Here is a 13,110-nt window from a genome sequence, read left to right as displayed (position 1 = left end):
AGGATTGAAAGATGCACATTTTCTTTGCCTAAAGGAATTTATTTTCTACACATACTCCTGATAGCAAAAGGTATAGCAATGGGCTGTTTTCAGCATGAGTGTAAAAGCTGAACTAAACGGATCTCTTTAAAACAGCAATGCTTTAAAGTAGGTTTCAGGCTGCTTACTAATAATGCTTTTTCTTTCTTTATGGCCAGAAGAATAGGGTGACCAGACATCCTGAAATTAAGGGCTTTATCTTCTATATATCCAGCTACACTGTCTCTCTCTCTCTCTCTCTCTCTCTCCCCATTAATTTTTCACTTTTGCTAACTAGCTGCCCAACAGAAGTGTGACTGGGTACATAGTACCTCCTTATACAACAGCTCTGGGCCTACTGTGTTATTTTATTGATGACTTCCTTATTGTTAGCTGTGTTGGTTCTGGAGAATTATGCAGGCTTGCTGATCAGCAGAGTTAAGTTCTGACTGCAGACTCAATTAGTGATATTGATGCTTGAGCCAGAAATAATGTTTGCTTTCCAGATTCATGTGTGACTGTGCAGGGCTAGTTGCTTTTTTGCAGGGAAGCTTTTCTAGTAAAGTGAAGCAAACTCGTGGAAGAAACACTGAGAACTCAGTAATGCCACTTTCAGAAGTATGATTTGTGCTTTTAAAAGGGATGTATAGTTAGATCATGCTGTTACTGGGATTCCTCCCAACACTTACTTGTATAATATTTAAAATGCCTCAGCATGGCTTCTTTACATTCCAGCTAAAGGAAAAATAGATCTGGTTACAGGCTAAAAACCTGACTGACTACATGCTGCACTTCATGGAAATTAAAAAGGAATGATGTTGCAGGATAAGAAATCCACTTGGGATGAGCAGGCTTCTGATGTGTGTTATGTGACCACCCCATTGCTGGTAGGAATTAGTAGATCTCCATGACTGTTCGCATTTCCTTATATTTAGTGATGTTCGGCAAAAGGAGGCTCACTTTTGGCTTGGCAGAATTCATCTGTGGTTGGCACTTTCCCCAGCCACATAGAAGACTAGTACTGAAAAGGAACAGTTAGCAACCAGTTTGACTAGAATTGCTCCTTCTTTTCCTTTACTGTTCTAGGAACCAGCCATGATCTTGCAACCACTGCCCAGGCTGCCATACTGCTTCAGTTATCACAGCAGTGGCACCTTGGAAGAACTTCAGGGAGGAAGCAAGAGGCATGGAATGAGTTCATGCAGCCTCCTAAGAGCAGGAGAACTTCTTTCCCAGAGGAAGGAGGGTTGTGACTGTAGAAGGGGTTCTATATAGCCACACTTTGAAGGGACAGCACACCACTCTGCTCAAACCATACACTTGCAAAGTCCGCTAGGAATAAAAACTGAAATAAAACTCAACCCTCCCCCCCCAAAGTTTAATACTGCTACTACTGTGCTCCAATATTGTAAGTGAGCTCCACAGAAGAGGCTGTAAGCCAGTTGCCAATTCATCTTGCATGCCAGTTAACTGACAGACAAGGTGGGTGAGGTAATACCTTTTTATTGTACCAATTTCTGTTGGTGAGAGCTGTTTTCAAACTTGCACAGCTTTTCTTCAGTTCTGTGGAAGTTCAAAAGCTTGTCTCTCACCAGCTGAAATTTGTCCAATACAAGGTGGCTGAGGTAATATCTTATCTCAAATATCATGGGACTATCAGGGTTACAACAATGGCAGTTATTTGACAAACATTTGTGCTATTTCTAACTATTAAAGCAAGTTAGGCAACAGCTTAAATCCTCTCATTGGGATTCACAGTGTTTGTTTGTGTCTCAGATTATTTCATTTTCCTGTAAGATGTTCAAATACCAAGCAGTAAATCAGGATTATTAGACTATTGGGCCCACATCTCAGCTATAGCATGCTGTATGCCTTTATCCAGCTGAGATGGAGGAGACATGCACCAGCAGTTAACAGCAAGTCAATTCAGGGTCTATATCAGAATATAGCTCATTGCTCTCAAATTATGTTTAAAAAAAACCTAAACATTTCCTGGAATTGTTGGAGGGACCATGTTCAGCTATCTCTTCTATTTTTATTAGCTTTCCCTTGCAGCCTTGTGTAACAAAATGGGTGAGAGGGAGGACAGAGAAATTCCATTTAAACTAGGTTTTAGCCACTAAAGCAAATACCACAACCTACCTCTTATATAGAGTTTCAGCTGTAGCTCTCAAAGTGCTTTACAGAGGAGATAAGTAGCATTAGCACATCACCTACCCTCTTTATTTAGAAAGAAATGGAACAATTTAAGCATGAGTTTGGAGTACAGCCCTGAACAGGAAACTGAATTAAAAGGAAACTCTATGCTCTTATTGCATGGGAAGGCAACTGTTGGAATTATTTCCTTTCTTTCACCCATTTAACATAATGTGCAGATAGCAAGACCCAGTGGTGGACATCAAAAAGACCAAGCAGGCCCCCTCAGAACATTGTTATAGACATGGGTGTGCTCTCAACTCCCATTTTTACTTACTTAGCAAAATACAGTGGAACATTTAATGTCTTATGACTTATTGTTGGGATACTTTTTAAAAGGAAATACAAATGTCAGACCTTATTCCTTGCAAAGGCAGCTTTTAGATGAGAACACAGGTGTTGAGGCAGTACTTTCTAACATTTCTTCAAAAGTTTCTCTATCTCAGTAAAATCTCTCAAATTGGGTTTTTGGGTATACTGCTAGCCTTAGATGAAAGCTGCTCTAAAAGACTTCACATCATACCCCAGGCTTATAGGTAGGTAATTATCCCTGTTTTACAGTGGGAAGGGGAGAAGCAGAGACTATTTCACTTCTGTGTCAAGATCCCACTGCAGTCAAACAGCAGTAGAAATAAAAGCCAGGAATCCCCTCCCTGTCCTCTCCTCCAACCCCTAGAGAACAGTTCCTTGATACTACTATTGTTTTGATGGAATACAGCAGCAGCAATCTACAATTAATGCAAGGGACAAAGACAATAACTTAAAGTGGTGGTGGGACTAAGACAGGTCTGACCAGAGACCTCAACAGATTTTGTCTCTCTTTTAAACCAGTTTAATTTGGAAATTGTACATAACACTGATAGAACCCTAAAGTACTATTTTTCCCAAAGCATTTGAGGTGAGCTGTGGGAAGTCCTATACTGTCTGAAGTCTACTCACCAGATTTCATCAAAATATGGATTCACTACTGCTCTATAGCCATTATCATCTCATCTTTAAGATTGTACTCTTACAGGTATTTTGTACAGCTCATGTTGAAAATACAAGATAAATTCATACATATGCATGAAAATAAAAGTAGTGTACACTTAATACAAAAGTGGTGTTCACCTAATACAAGTAAGGTAACAGACTGGGCAGAACCAGGAAGGGATTCCTTTTATAGTAAAAAGGATTGAGGATAGTACAACTAGTACAAGACTGGTTTTCAACATAGTACATAGCCTCCTCTAAGAAATATTTATAACCATGCATAGGTCAGCACTTACTGCCATGGTGGTATTGTGCCATATGCAAGGGCTGGGGTATGAACACTAAGTAGATGGGTTTTAAGTTTCCCATTCTATCCCATACTAAGTTTCACATCAGTATATCACACAGTTAAGTTTGGTGAACTAGTATTGCAAAGTCATCTTATTTCAATCTAGTTTGGGACCAGAAGTGGAGATGGCGAGTTCTCCATAAGTAGCCAACCTAATCTCCCCAAGCCCGTTTGGAAAACTTGTCTGTTCTTAAGTTCAGGACAATGCACAATGTTACATCTAAACATAAATCTGCACTAGAATGTCAGAGTGGCCAAATAATTGAGGGACACATTAGCCAGAAATATTATAGGTATGCAGATACTATTTAAATTCTCCAAGAATAGAAAACAAAATATGGGTGAACTGAAGCAAGTGACAGTTCTTTAGTTCTAAGCTCCATTAAACACTTCCACGTAAGGCCAAATTTTATACATTAATTCTCCCCCTCCACTTTCCCCCTTTAAAGTTAACTCTATTGAATAGGCCTAAAACAAACTCATGAGCACATCATTGTGCCCATCACCCCTAGGGTCAAAGAGCTCACTGTGCCAGCACGGACTGTCCCAGAGAGTTCAGGGAGCACTTGTTTCCCTCAGCAATAACAGTTTAATCCCAAATACAGTTGCAGTTAAACAATCTAGTGTTTAAGAAACAGAAATGCACAACAGCCAAAGGGAAAGCAGTTAGGGGACAACTACAAAAAGCCTTACTAGCAGTCAGGGGATCAGTTTGTAACCTCTTCAGGGCAAGGATTGGCTCTTACTATATATTTGTACAGCACCTAGCACAAAAGGGGTTCTGGGCAATCCTGGTGACACATTAAATATTAATTTATGCAACTGGGCCAGTCCTAAGAATTGGACACTTCCTGGCATGTGCCCATGGTCTTTTCTTTACCTAGAAAGTGTGGCAAAAAAGGGGATTAACAATTTCTAGATAGTATCTATATGGCAAGCCTCAAGCTGACTAAATAAATTTAACTACACTTATATAGTGTAGCCCCCAAGGAGATTACCTAGATTCCTGGGGCTCTGTCTGCTGGCAGCTCAGGGAGGGGGAGCCAAGGCAAACTCAGAGTCTGTTCCTCCCAGAGAGTTCAGGAAAGGGGAGAAGCCATTTTGGAGTCAGTGTGGAGCCAACCAGGGCAAGGGCAGGACTGGGTGTGTAGGGAGTTAGTAAGTCCCAGGCCTGCTTGCAGAGTTCCCCCTGAGAACTGGCCTCTAGGGACCTGAAAACAAGATCCCTCAGCTGGGTTTTTCCTTTTCCACTGGTGATTCCCAGTTTGTAGAGTTTTGCTGGGAAACTTCCCCAGCCAGGCTGAGTTAGCCCTCCAGCTTCCTCAAGGAGACCAGTCACCACATGGTCAGCTCTGCTCTGGCTGCTAGTCCAGGGCTGCTGCCTGCTCTGTGTGTGTGTCCGGACACTGGGCTAGGAGACTACAGTTTGGATTTTAGTATACCTTGAGCCCTGCACCCCTTTGTGGTGAGGGGAAATCCTGGGACCAAAGCAGCCTGATTCCTGCCTGAAGAAGATCCCTGCCAGCAGAGATCAGCCCCTCTGCAGTGACTGAGGAGTCCAGAGTCATCTCTGAACCTGAGAATCATTCATTTTATTAAAGCTAATGTTAAAAAAATTATATAATACATCAGTTGAGAAAAGAGTGTCTGTACATCTGCATATAGTGCTTAGATTATCCACAAATACAAAGTTTGTTTTAAAGTCATAAGATACATAGTGCATAATCAACAGTTTAGATATTTAGCATCCATGCATTCAGGTACATTACTCATGAAAAAAGTTATACAGAGAGTTTGTAGCAGAAAGCAAAATATATCAATGAGTGAAAATTGTCCCTCAGTAATTGAGAATTTAGGATAGGTTTTCCATTTAGAGAAAACAGTCCGTCAGGAAAGTATTTGAGTTACTTTCCCAACTGCGCTTCTCATTGGCATGCCAGCTCATTCCTCCTGATATTGCCAATGTCCGGTGATGTGTTCTATGGAGATGTCCCTCGACCACCTGATGGCGTCCAACACCATGAGTTGCTGCATCAGCCGAGCGTAGCGTTGACCAACTCCACATTCTCTCAGTACTCATGCGCCCATGGCTCCAACGATCAGTGCGTGAGTTTGGACCTTGTCGCCCGTAGCTATCAGGGTGTCGGCCAGAGGGGTATATTTCTCCAGCTTTTGAGATCGGGCGTCATGGAAAGCCGGGGTCCTGTTTTCAAAGGGCACTGTGACTTTAATATTACTTTTTCAGTTGAGCAATTGCTAACATTGACACAGGGAAGTGGAGAGAAGGCTGGCTGTGGGATTGCAAATTGTTTATGAGACACTGAATATTGAAATGTAATCCTCCAATAAGAAAATGCTTGATAAACTGCATGTAGTAAGACTGCAGTCTCATGAAACTGAAATTCACACATTTTGACATTTTAGATCCTTAGCCTCAGGGCCTTAATCTGTACTGCTTTACAGAATGCCTTTTTGTTAAAGGGCTGGACAGTGGCTTGTGACAGCGTGGCATTATTTGCCCCCCACTAGCAAGCATCGATAATGCTGGGAAAGAGTTAAGTGGGTCCTGATGACTCATTGGGTCCTGTCTAGATTCTAAAAAGGGGTGGTGTATTTAGTAAACATTAGCTAACACATGTTAACCAAATAAGTTAAACACTTTGTCTACACTATGTGTTAATCACACCACTTAACAAGTGTTAGCTAACATGTTTGGTAAACACACACCTCATTCTTCTAGATATAGAGGCAGGAAGCCTCAATGGTATGCAAGGGAGATGGGAGTGGCTTAGTCTCTAGGTGAGATTTTTGCAGGAGTTTTAGGAGAGCCAAGCCTGGGGAAAATGCTTGAGGTGATTTTTTTTTTTAAATCCATACATGTTTTTGTTAATAAAGCCAATGCCCATCAAGAGGAGGACCTAGAAGCTTTCTGTCCCCTAACCCTGTGGGCAGGGGCAGAGACAAGCTGGGGCACAGCCCTCCTCCCCCAATCAGCAGAGGCACAGAACTCCTCCAGCCCTGGGGCTGCAGGGGGAGAGTGAGCTCCTCAGGCCCTGGAGGGGAGCTGACAGCTCCTTCAACCCTGGAGTGAGGGACACCTGTCCCCCAATTTTCATACCAGAGGTCTGCTCACAGTGCACCCTTAAGCATGACCTGTTAGCTGCAGTGCTGGGCAGCCAAATCCCTTCCTCCAGGAGCCAGTGTTTTCTGGAGCTCACCCACCCCACCCCTTCTCTGCCTCCACCAATCAGCAGCTGACATGAGAGAGAGACAGACAATCATCCTAACCAATAGTAGTGGGGCAGTGAGCAGAGCCTCTGGGTGTGGGGCAGACAAAGAAGGGATCAGTTGAGGGGAAGGTGGTGGGGGGAGCAGAGTACCCCATGGCAGGGGTAGGTAGGAGGGAGAAGCACAAGTGCCCCAATGGGGCCCCAGAGGGGGAGTGAGCTCCTCAGACCCCAGGGGAGTACAGAATGTGCTCCCCCAAAGGGGTCATTTTTATTTCTGCACACCCCTGCCCTGTGCTATAGGAGAACGTCTCCGTTTGTGACCTTTACTCCGCTTAGAGGGATGACAAGCGGAAGGAGGCAGCCTAAGAGTCAGGAGAGGAACATCTATGCTCTTCCGCTCAGGGGGCTCTAAGATGGCTGCTGAAAAGGCCAGAAGTGTGTTCTAAAATAGCTTCCTGGCTGCAGCACATGAGCTCCTGACACCAAAATGGCTGCCGTGACCTCGCTACAAAAGGAGGAAGGGGCAGAGGCAGGAAACTGATTTCTCTGTGCCGCCAACAGTTTGGGACTCCTAAGAAACTGAGGGGGTGTCCTGGCCACAGCATACCGGCTGGCAGGAAGAGAGGGGGTCCTAAAAAACACACGTATTGCCCCATCATGATGCTTTGGCAGATGGAAGGGAGGAAGGAAGGTGACTAGGGCCCTGGTGTTTTACCACAAGCTGGTTCTGTTGATTGGAGCCTCTTTCATGCACCTTCCTGGGATGCAATACCCAGCAATGGGGGCCTGGTCTGCATCAGTGGCTATGGATGGCACCCTGTTCTCCCACTCTTCCTTGAGCAGCTTGACTTACTGGGTCCCTTGTTTGCTGGCAGCTGCCAAGGTGCAGTCCTAGGGGGCAGGCTGCAACTTTTGGCTGTGCTACGGCCTACATTCTAGCTGTGATAGGACCAAGGTTGAGGGAGCGAAAGGAACATTTTTCTCCTTTGATGCATTGGGCCAAGAGTGTTGAGCACAGGGTACAGACCTGCCCTTCCCCTTTTTTTATACTTTCTCAGCCATTATCAGGGCTAATTGGAGAGGATCACTTGATTTAAGCCCTCACAATTGCGCAGAGCTCTGTGAGGTAATTTTAACAGACCTTAAAAAACCAGTAACCCCCACGCAAAAGAGGAGTGCTGAGTTACAAAAAACTCCAAAAAAAAGTCACAAAATTAACCAGGTGATGCACAGAGGACTTGACTCTTAAGTCTGCTGCGCCTTTGGAGGCAGAGAAAATTCTGTGAGGAGTTATCTGGTGAGCTAGCCCAGCCAACCAAAACACCTGCCTCTTACAGCATAAAGACTGAAGATCCCATCACTACTGAATTTATGGACCCATCCCCCAGCACGAGAACCTCCTTGTTTGGCCAGTACTAGGGAGTACAAGAGCCGCAACCGGTTAGAGGGAAATGGAGAGACTTCTTGTGCCCTCTCTTCCCCCACTTTAGCACCTGTGAGGGGCTAATCACAACCTAGGACAGAATGCATCATCTGTGAATGGAATTTTAAGAAATATTCATGATTCACACTGTCTTCAGCACCTAGAAATTCAGGTGGTGTGATTTGTAAGTAGATTAGCTAAGACTTCAGTCTCAAAGTCAAATTATGAGAGACACAAGGTGGGTGGGATAATATCTTATTGGACCAACTTCTGTCGATGAAAGAAGTTTGTGAGACAAGCTTTTGAGCTTACAGAGAAAGAGCTGGCCTATTATACCCGCCACCTAGGCACAGCAGTGAGTCTGAACCCAGAACAACTGACTCTAGCTTGCACTATGGGGCTAAAAATAGCACTGTAGACGTTCCCACATGGTCACAGAGCCTGAGCTCCTGCCCAAGCGGGAATGTCTACACTGCCACTATTAGCCTCATAGCATGAGCCCAAGTCAGTTAACCTGGGCTCTGAGACTCGCTGCTGTGTGGACCCTGGGTTGGTTCATTCCCTTCTGACTCCCCTTAAAAGGCCACTGTGACAGTGCCCACAGCTTAACTTCTGATCAGGCCTTGTTTCCAGCTCTCTCTCTACATAATGGGGCTTAATTGCTCCTTCCATTTAGCCTGAAAGAAGGGTGTGTAGCACACCCATGGGATTTAACCAGGTCTGTGATTGTCTCTAGATCGAAGACCTGCTTGATGACTGTCAACATCTTCCAGCATAACAATATAATAAACATATATGCCACTTTACAGAACAAAGATGTGGTCCTTGTCTAGAAGAGATGACATATTTTGCAGTAAGGCACTAAACTATATTAATGTATCCATAACTAACAGCAAAAGGTATGGAACATCAATTTTTGAGGGATCAAATGCCTAATTTTACATTGTTGTAAGCAGTATTCTTGTAGCCATGTCGGTCTCCAATATCCTGAGAGACAAGGTGGGTGGGGTAATATCTTATTGGACCAACTTCTGTTGGTGAGAGAGACCACCTTTTGAGCTTACACAGAGCTCTTTCTCTGTAAGCTCAAAAGCTTGTCTCACAAACTTCTCTCTCATCAATATATTTGAAAATGTAGAAAACATCCAAAATTATTTAAATAACTGGTATTGTTATTCTTTAACAATGCAATTAATCATGATTTTTTTTTTAATTCCTTGACAGCCCTACTAGGAACAAGACTGACTAAGTTTGAAACTGAGTCATGTTTTAAGGGGGTTTTTAGTCCCTTTCTCAGATATTATACAAGATATTACTCTCCATATATGGGGTGCAATACCTCAATTATATAGCACTCCCAAAAGTTCTATGATAAGCCTCTACCTAGACCAAGTGGACTACCCTATAATCTCACCACCTTAAAAAAAAAAAATACTCTCTCTAGTGACCTATACAGGAAATATCTAGTAATTTGCCACTGAGAAAGCTGCCTGTAAGTTTCCACCTGAGGAAGACTGATAGAGAACATCCACAAGTAAGCTTCATAGTGTGTTTGAAGACCTAAAGAGTTCATATCTATTATTAGACACCACTTAAGGAAGAGAGAGGTCAAAATAAGCTTCCTTACCTTAATTTTATTTTCTCCAAATGGGAACTGCTGCTCAGTCAGGCCAGTACCAATGGGCTATTCACCTTCATAGCACGTTTTGGAAATATATGTGACATCCCTCTTGTCTTTTGGCCCCTCTCAAGTGTGCTGCCATCCCCCCCTTTTGGCATAATTGAGGTAATGGAGACTTAACCCAGGCACACTGCCATAGCTGAGGAGACTAAGAACTGTGCTAGAAAACTATTCCCAGAAAGATAAAGTTGTCCAATCAGGAGGAAGAGAAACTTTTTCTAATAAACTAAAATACCTACCAGACTGTTCTCTCCCCCTGGCCATCCAGTCCCAAACAAGGAATGTTATTCACATGCCCTTTCAAAACTGAGGGACTTGACCCATTAGATTAATCCCCTTGGGAAGGAAAAAAGGGGGAGGGATTGGCTCTCTTTAAAAACAACAAAAATTCAGGATTATTAAAGTATCCTGTTTTTCCAGGAATTGCAGGAGCACTTGCACCCGAGCTAGAATCCACAATTTTAGGGACTGATGTAGCTTCCTTTTCTAGATGGCTAGTCCTTTGAAAGCTATGTTTCTTGATGTTTGGATTTGCCCCCACTTTAGGCAGAGTCACCTTTCAAAAAGTCTTACACTACACACAGCATCACTAGAGGATCACATACATTTAGGCTCCTTGTAAGAGTAATTCCTAAGGGGTAGCTTGGATTCAAGCCCTGATATGGTTGTCTCCCTTAAAGATTTGACTGCTGTGGGGCTGGGGAGAAAGTCCAGGACAGACTGGGGCCAATGTCCACTGGGAAGAAGCAGTATCACCAACAGACTGCTTGTATGACCACTCTAACACATAGAACACAGCATCCTCAGGGACCACAACTTATTGGGACAGAATAAGCTAGGTCAAAACTAGGTGGTTGAAGAGGGGCCCTGGCAGGGAGAAATAAATAGCTCTTTGTCATTGTTCTGTTATAAAACCACATTCACCATGTTAGGATTGAAGGGGGTGGAAAACAGATTTGTCAGGCGTTGTCTACACTACAAGGGAAATTCGATCCAAGCTACACTATTCACGTAACTCAAATCAACGTAGCTTGGGGTCCACACTACATGATGTTGACGGGAGACACTCTCCCGTTGACTCACGTACTCTTCTCAAACCGGTGGAGTACAGGAGACAGGAGAGCAATCTGCAGTCGATTTAGTGACTTCACTAGACCCACTAAATCAACCACCGATGCATCGATTGCTGCTCATTGATCCCCCAGTAAGTGTAGACAAGCCCTCTGTGTCTTTTCTTTCAGGCAGAAGGGCTCTCTAAAGGGAAAGAATGCTGGTGTGAAGTTCCTCCTCTGAGCATGAGGCAAACAGAGCAATTATTGTGACTAACAGTGGGGTTCCCCCTACACCATATGAATTTGCTGATGTTCCTGAGGCAAACAGTGAAAATGGTAGAAAGCTTTTGCAAATTAGCCGGGGCTTTTTTAAAACTATTTTGAGCCCAAAGACCTGCAAGCTTTGGGAACCAGAGTCCTAACCCACACACAAGCATAACTAAAGTTCCTCCCCCTCTCTTTGCTGACTATGTGACTGTTAGTTGGAATACAGGGAGTGAAAGAATAACTGGGCTATGAAATGAGCATGATGCATAGGGCACAGACACTAAAGCCCTCCCTGAAACTCCCTGGCAATTACAAATGGTTGCAGTGTGGGGCCCCAGAAAAGTTTTTCTCCTCTTACCTCAACTTGCTTGCAGGCTTGGTGGCATGATGCAGGTTCTTGTGGTAGCAGACAGACAGTGTTGGTTTCCCAAGGTTGACTTCCTGCTTGCAATATCCTCAGATTCCACAATGGGAGCTGCTGAATCAGTGAAGTGAGGAGCTTTAAGAATAAGATGTGCCAATTATATTTTTAAAAGCTATTCCAAGAAGTGAATTTATTTTAATAGCTTCTATAATTAAGATTTATTCAATTTGATTATAGGAATTCCTAATTGTTCACCACCAGAGCTATGTAAGCACAACTGTGAGAAACCTCTTTTTGGTAACAAGAGTCAGCATCTACTCAGGGGATCCAATACTCCGACGAAGCTGCTCAATGGATCTCCGGTTTCTCATACACAGTATATACACTGGGTGACAATGCTGATTTGTGTTTCTAGATAACAAACAGACCAATACAGAATACAATTAAATAACCTGGCCTCAAATGGCATTCTTGTTCTAATGGCAAAACTAGTTAAAGATGAAGTGCAATACATGCTTCATCCTGAGCCAGCCTCAAAAAACAAAAACAAACAAACAAAAAACCACACCCACATGGAACAAAATAGATACCACTTCCCACCGAATGGGGAGCGAGGAATGGGGGGGGGGAGGGGGAGAAAAAGAGGAATATATACTGTATATACTCATTCATTAGCCCGTTCGTTTATAAGCCAACCCCCCAAAATGGATAAGTAAAAATAGCAAAAACTGTATGACACTTTCATAAACCCACCCTATATTTGGAAAACTAGTTCCACCAGTTGGAAAACTTTGGCTCCCGGCCTGTCAGGGTAAGCCGCTGGCAGGTTGGAACGTTTTGTTTACTTGGGAGTGTCTGCAGGCATGGAGCCCCTCAGCTCCCTGTGGCCGCGGTTCGCCGTTCCCAGCCAATGGGAGTTGCGGCTCCTCAGCTCCCTGTGGCCGCGGTTCGCCGTTCCCAGCCAATGGGAGTTGCAAGTGGCACTTCCCGCAGCTCCCATTGGCTGGGAACGGCGAACCGCGGCCACAGGGAGCTGAGAGACTCCATGCCTGCAGACACACCAAGTAAACAAAAACTACAATGTTTTAGATCAGGGATCGGCAACCTTTGGCTTGCTGCCTGCCAGGGTAAGCACCCTGGCGGGCCGGGCCAGTTTCTTTACCTGCCGTGTCCGCAGGTTCAGCTGATCGCGGCTCCCAGTGGCTGCGGTTCACCGCTCCAGGCCAATGGGGGCGGCAGGAAGCGGTGGCCAGCGTGCCAAAGGTTGCCGATCCCTGTATTAGATATTCAATGATTCCATAGAGTTTAAAATCATCAAATTTTGGTGTAGACCCGTTTATAAGCCGACCCTGCTCTCAGATGCGTCACTTTTTTACCAAAAATATTCGGCTTATGAACGAGTATATACGGTACCTTCTTTAGTGGAGATGCTCAGACGCCATGCATTCTGTATTAAAATACAGATAAAATTTGCTTAGATAACACTAGACTAAGTTGTTTGTCTCCCCTTTCAAAAACAAAATGCCACATTTATGCAACTACGATGATCAGTTCCTGT

At 43.9% G+C, this 13,110-nt stretch overlaps 1 long non-coding RNA gene across 1 annotated transcript; it reads right to left on the bottom strand.

The window, feature by feature from the left end:
• Positions 1 to 5,106: 5,106 nt before the first annotated feature.
• LOC135983456 (uncharacterized) lies at positions 5,107 to 11,687 on the bottom strand. Its single transcript, XR_010601159.1, has 2 exons — positions 11,547 to 11,687; positions 5,107 to 5,738 (listed from the first exon to the last, which is right to left on the bottom strand). It is a non-coding gene; the product is annotated as an uncharacterized LOC135983456 (long non-coding RNA).
• Positions 11,688 to 13,110: the final 1,423 nt, after the last annotated feature.

The sequence above is a fragment of the Chrysemys picta genome, chromosome 4 (assembly GCF_011386835.1).
Source record: "Chrysemys picta bellii isolate R12L10 chromosome 4, ASM1138683v2, whole genome shotgun sequence".
NCBI classification, from domain to species: domain Eukaryota; kingdom Metazoa; phylum Chordata; order Testudines; family Emydidae; genus Chrysemys; species Chrysemys picta.
The sequence above is the reverse complement of the archived record's forward strand: the minus strand, read 5'-3'. Positions and strand labels throughout refer to the sequence as shown.